Raw genomic sequence first — 8,407 nt, forward strand, 5'->3', positions numbered from 1 at the left:
TATTTTTTAGTTTGTATTATTCATTGTTTAGATTATACGCCCAACTATCACCTTTATGCAATAAGTTTATTTTCTGAGTCGAAATCATGTCAAAGTTAAGTATAAAATCGTTATATGGTGGAGATTGTAGTTCTAACGTCAGTCCCACCAAAAACTTCAGTTAATAAGGGAGGGTTGGGAGAGGGGGGAAGTAGAACTGGAACCGAGAGAGTCGTCTTGGGTTTGTGTTTTTGTCTTCATGCTGAGAAGGTCACCAGCCTTCAGCAGCGTGTTTATTTTAGGCCTATATCTTTCAATTTACAATAAAAAGCAAGCCCCCCCCCCCCGCCCCCGTTAAAAATCTCGGCGTTATTTTTAGTTTGTAGGTTTAAATTTCCTTTGTTTTCTTTCTTTTATCGTGAAATTATAATAAATGCTATGAATTACTTATCTTTAAGTACGTTTCCGGATTTCCCAGTAACTGCATATCGAAGCACAATTTTAAGAAAGTGTATTTATAACAAATTAAAAATTTTCTATTTTTCTTTTTCTCCAAACGAGTATATAAGAGACAGCTCTCTTTCAAATTTGTTACGGAAATGTTAAGTAAAATAAAAGATAATGTAGGGGTAGATTAAGGACTGCGTAATAATAAAAAATTATAATTATGAAAATGGAAATAAAATATTTTTTGAATATTGTTTAATATATATAATTTAATTTTGAAATATGAATTTTTTATCACGATGTCGATTGGAGGGCAATTGAAGTCAAAGGGGTAGGATTCTCAACGAATCACAGCTCAAGTGTCAGTGATTCTCAAGTATCTTTTTCTATGTCAATAGAAAAAATTACAGAAAATAAATATATTTATGGTAAAGATATAAATATATATTTATTTACGACAAATTTAGGACAAATTTACGATAACTTTACGACAACTTTACGACATCCTATATGTCCATGTCGTTAAGGTGTCTTTACGATATCGTAAATAAGTCGTATGATCTGAAGATGTATTAACAATATAATAAAGAAAAAATTAAGAAATGACAAATATTTAGTCAAGATTTTGTAAAGATGACGCCAAATTTGGTGCCCCCTGGGAACCCCACCTTTTTATTGTTTGCAGTATTAGAAAAAAATGTCTATTAATATAAGAAAAGCATAAATAGGTCAAACTAACCAGAAGGCTGAATCTCGCGCTTCGCGCTAGATAATAGGTTACCACGCGTTTGGATATTTATTCTTTGCATTTGGAATGCTTGAAAAAAACTTTATCAAAAAGATCTCTTTTAGATGGCAGTATTTATATGAGTCTTCATATTCTGAATTGTCTACTTAATTAAGTATAGTAAAATATTAAGTTTCTCAAATTATGTAGGCTTTGAGGTAAAAAATTTTGATAGTGACACTCGCGCTGGGCGCTCGATTTCATGCAGATATTTGTAAAAGGGTTTTGCTGGATTTTTTTCTCGTAACTTTCGTCGTTTTTCCACACTTTTTTTTTATTTTTATTTTTTTCAACGTTATTTTTCACGAATAAAAAAAAAGCAGGCGTCCTATCAAGAAGTGATTCGATTTTTGAAGAAAATTGAAGAATTGGGTATGATAATATTGTAGGACTTTCAAAAAGAAATCTTTTTCTTTTTTTGACTTTTTTCATATCGTGCGTTTTTCGGCTTCCAATTTAGATTTTCGGTTGATCAAAAAAATTTTGAAAATGCTATAACTCTGAGAATTTTCTTTTTATCGAAAAAAGTCCTAAGGATAAATTGTTCTTTTTAATACTATAAATATCCGTACATAGAATTTTCAAGTTCAGAAAAAAGTTGTCTCGAAAACTTTCAAAATGCGCTCACTTTTTGAATTTTTAACAAAAATGGCTGGTTCACAAACTCGTCCTTTCTTTTAGGACCTAAAAAAAGTGTGCCAAAGATGAATTTGATTCGTTCATTTTTTCGAGAGTTATCGTGTTTACGGACGGACTGATTTTCGGATTCAGGAGTCTCGAAACGTGGAGATCCGTTGAAAAAGTGTAATGTCAAATTTCTGACAATTCTAATACTTTCTCAATCATAAATGATGAGAATGTAAAAATTGTGAATAAAAAAAAGATGAAAAATTGAAAATATCCGTAAATTTGTGACAATCTTTTTCCTCAAATTGGAAATATTCGTGTCGCCTGATTTCCTCTAAAAAATAACATATTTTGTCATTGTAGTGTTGACCTAGATTTCAGAATTATTATTCGGCATAGAAGGATCTATTCTTCTTGTTAAAATATTTTGTTTGAGTGATGATGAACTTTTTGAAAAACTTATTTATTAAAATAAAAATAAATTCGACTCAAATTTAGTGAATAATTTAAATATGAAATTAATACGAATTTTTAAGTTTTTAAAATATTTTCGAATAAAAAAAATAATACAAATTTTTGGCCATTTAAAATGACGGATTAAAACTCTTTAAAAATAATAAATAAACGGTAACGAGTTACAAATTTTAAAGAAGTAACGGTTCGAAAGTAATTTTTGGTAACGTGTCAAACAGTGGGAATTTCCCCTCCACTCTCAGTAACCTACCTCACTCATGAGGACATTCTGGTTTTCTGAGTTTTGTTTTCTACTTTCTCTCGGTTGGCAGCACTTGTTCCACCGTGAGATTAGTACCAGTCGATCAGCTGCCGGAGTTCGGTTGGGGGTGTTTCTTGGCAATTGGCAGTTGATCTACACTAGAATTTCTCGCCCTTCTAGCCCCGTAAATCTCAATTCTTCGTCCTAGCATCTCAAAGTCGAAAGCTTACTTCGTTATCATTTTTGATACCTCAAAACTGTCGAGTTGTCTTCATTGTTTTTTGTGATTCTCCGTTGCATTTTACCACTCGCGAAGCCAGGACAGGAACGACAACGAGTGTGACGTCACGCGCCCGTAGAAACAGAACAGACTGTTCTTGTGGCCTGCTTTATTTCGTGATAAAGAAAACAGTGATATCTCTGTCAAAGGTACGTCGCAATTTCTTGACGGAACTGGAATTCTCGTCAAAGAAATTTTAAAAAGAGCCGTGAATTTAGTGCCTCGAGTGTCGATTTTCGACCTTGATTGTGAACACAACATATGATTCAAAAGTGCTTTCCGATGACTGTCAGTCGTCCGTGAATCGTCGTGTCTTCGTCTAGTAATTCTTCTGAAAAAGGTACAATTCTTCTTTAGATTAAGGTTTTATTTTTGTTGGATGCATAAGTGAGTGACTAGATTTAACCTCGAAAAATCGTGTCAAAATTAGTGTAATAGTCTAGTATCCGGAAAAGCAAAACAAGCATTCATTCAGTCAGAGTTGAGCGAAAACAGGCGAAAATAAAGGGTTTCCTAAGATGGCGGATGTCGTCTGCTTGTGTTTTGAATATTTTGTTCTCCAAAACTGTTTCGGGAAATCCGAGAAAAATACAGTCTCTAAATCGGAGAGGTTAATTGTTGGAATGCTTGTTATATGTATCCATTTTTCTTTATATATTACTATTCCAAGTGTTCTTTGTTTGTTGCAGGAGTGTAGATAAAATATTTGGTACCCTGCCACTCATATTTTTAACTTTATCTTACGTATTCTAAATATCAGTATTTATTATTGTTGACGAAAATAACAATGTTTCAAATTACTTTTAGAGCAAGTTTCGTAAAATTTAAAATGAATGGTGTCTGCCCATTTGGAAGAGAATTGAATAAATCGTGTTGTCAGCATTATGCTAAATAAACTTTACATGTTCCGTTAAAGAAAAGCTATAAGAGAAGGTGTGTAAAGCATGTAAACATGTTTTGTGACATTTTTAACCACGTAAGCCGCTTTGTTACGTACTCTAATTTTTGAAACCCCCCTCGCTTACTTCCGTAATTTTTGTGAATTTATTTAGTGGTTATCCAAAAATAAAGTAAGATTATTTGGGCGGAGGGGAGGTTTTTGAAAAAAAATCTTAGTTTCTCATGAATTACCGAAGTAGTTCAACTTTTAACCAATTAGTTAATTTTCAATTTAAAAACACGAATTTCCCAATACAAAATGTAATAGTTGATATTTTATCCAAGAAAAGATTTTCATTTAAGTCAAAAACAGTTGAATTTAATAAAAAAAAGGCGAATTTTTTATATAATACGGTTGACTCACCACTTCTGCAAATTCAACTGTTTGGTAGTAATGCTGTAAAATTTATGCGGAAATTTTTGAAATATAAAAAAATGGCAAATTTTGTAGCAATGCATTCACACATTTTGAGGAACATTTTTTAATTAATTTTTTTTTTATTAAATGTATAACTTGCCAGGATAATAATAAAAAGTGCTTAAAATTCAAAAGAACTTCAAAATTAATAGAAATTTTTACTTTTATAATTTCTGCTGGAATATAAAATATACTCAACGATATTTATTATTGGCCCAGTATTGGACATGCTTTTTACGTTGTCTGGACAACGTCCAGACAGACCATTAATGTTGTAGAGACAACATTAATGGTCTGTTTACCTTCGTTGAATTGTCAACCAAAACAGATCTATTTTTAACCAAAAAAGATTAAATTTCTACAAAAAGAGATGATTTATTGACCTAAATTTAACTTTTTAAGTTTGTACCCTAAAAAGATTAACCAAAAGGCTGCAATGAAAACCAGAAAAATTGATTTTCTGACAAAGAAGGCGAGTTTTTAACCAAATACATAATTTTTAATCCAAAAGGATCCATTTTTTACTAGTGAAGATGCATTTTTAAGAAAATACATGAGTTATTGACTAAAAATGTTAAATTTTCATTAAAAACGGAAGTATTTGAAATTCCGTTTAAAAATTAATTTAAAAAAAAAACGAAACTAATTTTCTACAAAATAGTTGAATTTTCAAGAAAGCAGTTCAAATTCCAACCAAAAAGTAAAATTTTCTATCGAGTTGTTGAATTTTCGAGCCGAATTATTAGATTAGGTACGAGTTTCCAACTAAAAAGGAAGTGAAGAAAATGAAGTCCTTGAATTTCCATTTAAACCAATTAGTTTTAAACCAAAAACAAAACGAGCTGTCGACAAATTAGTTGAAATTTTTATCCAAACATACGAATTATCCATAAAAAGTGGAATTTGTAACAAAAGAAAAAAAAAATGTTCAACAAAATAGTTAGATTTTTAACCAACTAAAATTTCTTAATAAAGAAAAAAAATTGTCAATCAAATTGTGGAATTTTTATTCTAAGAAGGCGAATTTTCAACAAAACAGTTGAATTTACAGCCAAAAAGAATGCCTTGGAACAATATTGTTGAATTGTCAACAAAATATTAAATTTGCGAAATTATTTTTACCCCCCTTCCGTCCCAATGTAAGGCAGTGTATATAAACGTGCCCCCCCCCCCCCCCCCCCCCCCCCCCCGGGACTGTATGGTTCCCAATCAACCTCGTAGAATCATGTTATTACGAAGGATAACAAAATTAACAAACCAAATTCAACATTAATCGTGGATCATTTTTTACTCAAATAGTTGCTTTCTACTAACGGCTTTTTCATGATTAGAGATACGTATTTTATTCAAGTAGTATTAACGCATGTTTTAGTATTCAGTATAATTTCAAATATTTTCGACTTGTGAAGTTTATATGCAAAAGAGACTCAATTCCTGATCCCATAAATACGCATTTTACATTTTACGTGTCTTAAAATATCATAAGGATGATTGCTAAAAAGTTTACCACTTTTTGGCCTAATGTTTTTTCCACTTTTACTTTGAATTATAAATTGTTTATATCATTATCTCAGTAAAGTACTAAAATAAAAGCACAATTTAGAAAAACTTACACATTTTCTGCTACGTTTATTCATATGAACGCAATTTTTTAATGTTTGAGATTTGGAGATATTGCTTTTATTGAGATGAAAAAGATAAAACTATTCATAATGCGGGCTTAAATTGTTAATATCATCCTTATGAAGATGTGAGTATAGTTAAAAATCGATTAATCAACGTCTATTCTAAAAAGCACTTAATAATGTTAACTATTTTTTCGTAATGTTTAGTGTAAAATGTCCAATAACACTCCCTATTAAGTCATATTAAAAAAAAAGTGAGACTATTTTGAGGCGCTAAAGTTAAAACCGAATATATCGCGAAAATTGTCATGCTTCCCATATTTTCAATTATTTGTATTCTGCATATATTTTAGGAAAATTTCTGAAATTTTTTTGTTTTATCATAGTCACCTGTCCTGCAATGTAACGTTTAGCAACGCTTGAAATTCATATCCACCACAAATGCATTCTTTCATCTCTTAGTTTAATATTTTGATACGCTCTTGGGATACCCTTAATAATAATAATAATATATATATATTTTGGGCATTTTGAAATTATTTTTCTTTTCAAAAATCGTATTGTCCTCAATCGAAAAATTTTTCGCATCACCCATAAACACTTAAAAGCTAAAAAATTACTTTTATCAGTATGAATATCCATACTTTGTGAAAAATCTCGTTAATAATTACCACGGCGATCTTAGGACCAAATGTCTCAAGGAAAAATTTAAGAATTTTTATGTTCAAAAAATATTGTTTTCAAAACTGACTCCTATTACAAAGAATTAAAAAAAAAATTAATATAATTGAAACCACCAGAGTTATGAAAATTTAAGGGAATTACCTAAAGTTTAAGTTTTGAATGTCCTAAGTTTAAAAAAAAATTATTTTAATGTTTTTCTTTCAACAGTAGATACTAGAATTTTCATCGAAATGACTAACAATAGTTGAATTTGGATTCAGATCTCATTTTTCCGTCACAAACTTTCGTCACCTTTATTTTTCAAAAATAATTAATTTCCGAAAAAAAAAAAAAAACAACAAAAAACGCCTTACAGTCACATTCCAGGAGATGGGAAATTTAAAAAATTCTACAGCTAAATGTCAAAAGCACTGAACTGATTTGGAAGATATGAATATAAACATTTCTAAAAGTCGAAAAAAAATCTCTCCGGCGGGGAATCGAACCCCGGTCTCCCGCGTGACAGGCGGGGATACTTACCACTATACTACCGAAGATTATATTATCGAGGAGCCTCATTCACTAGTCGTAGAGACAACAGTGATGACAACATTCTCATAAATTAAACGGGTTTGGTTTTATGTGAAAAATGTCTTTTTCGGCTTCCATCAATTGTTGACGTTTTGAAGCCCCCCTGAGTAAAAAAATAGCTTTCTCGTCGTTGTGTGCCTGTCTGTTTTCATTGTTATTGTTTATGAACACGATAACTTTCGACAGAATTGTTTGGATTAAAAAATTTAGAGTCCAACATTTTTGTGACAATTTCTTTAAGTTATAAAATTTTTATATATGGCTATACGTAGTACTCAATTAGCCAAATAATTTATCCTAATGATTTTTTTCGATAAAAAAATTCTGAGAGTTATAGCATTTTCAAAATAAAAAATAAAAATTTTAAGTCAAACAACGTACGATATAAAAAAAATTTTAAACAAGAAAAACTTTCCTTTTAGAGAAACCTATAAGATTATCCTAAAAACTTTTTGAATTTTTCTGAAAGATTGAAAATTGAAATTTTGATCGTACTAAATATAATGAAAAATTCAATTTTGCGGTCAAACTATACAAGATACGAAAAAAGATGAATAGACAACAATTGTATACCCAACAAAGATCTACACATTCGTTATGAATCCCTTTTTAAGTTGACGCGTAGTTTTTGTTTTATTCGTAAAAAAAAACTTTAAAAATATAAAAATCAAATTTTTGGACAAGCGACACGAGCTGCGAAAAAAATAAATGAACAAAAGTTGTTTACACAAAAAAGAGGTGCGAATTTGTTATAATCATTTTTCGATAATACGCGTAGTTTATGTACTTGAAGTTACGAACGTTCATTTGAACGAAATTTAAAAAAATTATTTTTCAATTTTTTTTTTTGCCTAAATCAATTAGGATGGCAAAAAACATATTCTGTCGGAAAGAATTGTCGAATAAAATTTTTTTTAAGGGGTTACCTACCCTTACACATCACCCATTATTTAGACCTGCCTAATGCAAGTTTGATTGTTGATATTTGAAAATATAAAAATGTCAAAAATTCTCTTTTTTATCATTATAATTATAGAGGGAGTGAGAACGTTCGGCAAGACCCCTAAAAACTACCCTTAATATAACCACACCTAAAATGTTAAAAATGACCATTTTGACTGTTGATATTTGAAAATATAAAAACGTGAAAAATTATCTTTTTGTTACCTAAGTAATTATGGAGTGAGTGAGAAAGTTCGGCAAGACCCCTAAAAACCACCCTTAAAATAACCATACCTAAAATGTTAAAATATTTTCAAATATCGACAATCAAAATGGTCATTTTTAACATTTTAGGTGTGGTTATATTAAGGGTGGTTTTTAGGGGTCTTGCCGA

At 30.3% G+C, this 8,407-nt stretch overlaps 1 protein-coding gene and 1 non-coding gene across 4 annotated transcripts in view; one reads left to right on the top strand and one right to left on the bottom strand.

Moving 5' to 3' along the window:
* Positions 1-2,648: 2,648 nt before the first annotated feature.
* The window catches only part of LOC117183158 (E3 ubiquitin-protein ligase ARIH1), a 56,600-nt gene continuing 50,841 nt past the window's right edge, over positions 2,649-8,407 (top strand). For 2 of the 3 annotated variants that reach the window (XM_033376383.1, XM_033351154.1), the window contains exon 1: positions 2,649-3,175. The gene's annotated coding sequence lies outside the window, so the exon portion shown is untranslated. The remainder of the gene's footprint in view (positions 3,176-8,407) is intronic. The other variant, XM_033351145.1, reaches the window with a different exon arrangement.
* On the bottom strand, positions 6,966-7,037 carry Trnad-guc. The gene has a single exon. It is a non-coding gene; the product is annotated as a tRNA-Asp (tRNA).

The sequence above is a fragment of the Belonocnema kinseyi genome, chromosome 1, assembly GCF_010883055.1.
Source record: "Belonocnema kinseyi isolate 2016_QV_RU_SX_M_011 chromosome 1, B_treatae_v1, whole genome shotgun sequence".
Taxonomy (NCBI): domain Eukaryota; kingdom Metazoa; phylum Arthropoda; class Insecta; order Hymenoptera; family Cynipidae; genus Belonocnema; species Belonocnema kinseyi.